This window comes from Alligator sinensis, unplaced genomic scaffold, assembly GCF_000455745.1.
Source record: "Alligator sinensis unplaced genomic scaffold, ASM45574v1 scaffold404_1, whole genome shotgun sequence".
NCBI classification, from domain to species: Eukaryota; Metazoa; Chordata; order Crocodylia; family Alligatoridae; genus Alligator; species Alligator sinensis.
The window spans coordinates 5,375,418-5,376,640 of NW_005841839.1; the positions used below are offsets into that span (position 1 = coordinate 5,375,418).

The window sequence follows — 1,223 nt, forward strand, 5'->3', positions numbered from 1 at the left end:
GGCCTGCCAGGCCCGCGCAAGCGCACACGCACCTCAGACAGGGACCGGCGCGACAGTCAGTTTTTTCCCTCCACAGAACAGACACGGCAACGCATGCGCACAGGGACGGCCCCGCCGGAAGCCTTCTGCGCTTGCGCGAGGCCTGCAGGCGCGGGAAGAGCGATGGTAGCGCGCTGGTCTTGTCCGGGCGCGGAGTCGGGGTGCTACCGTCATTACTGCGCCGGGGCGTGCCCCGCTCGGCTGCGTGGAGGGGGCTTACCCCAGAGCAGGATGCGGGTTGCCTGCGGGCACTGGGGCCAAGAAGGGCTCGCCTCTCCGTCCATTCCCTTTCTCCCTGCCTGCGGGCAGCAACTAGGGCAGTTTCCGTTCCCCTGAGGCAGGTCTGCTGTTCTGTACGCTCCGTCTGAGGGACCATGATGCGCAACTCTTCCAGTGCTTCAGAAATGTCACATGTAGGAGCAGTGATGCCACCTGAGTGCAGCTGCAGGGCATTCGTGGGGTGCTGGAGAATGAGGGATGAGGCCTCAGTTTGGCACACGGCTGCAGCAGTGACTTACTGTGTGACCTCTGGTCTCTCTCGCTATCCCCTCGTGAAGTTGTGATAGTAAGGGCAAAAGAAGGGCCCAGTTGTGTCAGGCAGCAGTCCATTGAGCCCAGCATCTTGTTTTAAACAGTGGCAAATGGGGCGTGTCTAAAGTAGTCTATCCCTTCTCAAACATCACTGATCTGGGGGTGCCAGAGGATGCATCGTTGATTGTTTTATGTAATAGCCCTCGATGGACCTAATATTTATTATGGTAAAATGAATAATATTTATTCAACCTTGTAAAATGCTTTGAAATAGTGAAAGGAAAAATATACATCAGTGACAATTATATCTAATACTTTAGTGAAAACGATCGTTCTAGGGATTGCTTGCTATTCAGTAACATTTTTTTTAGTTTGGAATAGCTAGGTCAGAAACCAATTCCTACTGAATATGAAGAACACCCATAGTGTTCATTTTACTTGACTTGGCAATCTCTTTCTGTTTACAACTAGATAAGTAACCACCCCACTAAAGAGTATTAACAAATGCATCATTCTCATCACTGTGGTGAGTGGGTCCCCATGGCTAAGGATGACTGTGGCACTGGGAGTAGATGAGTCAAGTGGGTGAGGGCACAGATGACTTGCAGGCTTTTCCTACACCAGCACATGTTGCTGTTAGAAAAGGCCTGTAT

At 51.7% G+C, this 1,223-nt stretch overlaps 1 protein-coding gene across 2 annotated transcripts in view; it reads right to left on the reverse strand.

Annotated features, from left to right (window-relative positions):
• Positions 1 to 280, reverse strand: part of TBC1D24 (TBC1 domain family member 24) — a 55,102-nt gene extending 54,822 nt beyond the window's left edge. Inside the window, exon 1 of one of the 2 annotated variants that reach the window (XM_025204396.1) lies at positions 260 to 280. The gene's annotated coding sequence lies outside the window, so the exon portion shown is untranslated. Of the gene's footprint in view, positions 1 to 32; positions 96 to 259 lie in introns of those variants that run through there. The other variant, XM_006015580.3, reaches the window with a different exon arrangement.
• Positions 281 to 1,223: the final 943 nt, after the last annotated feature.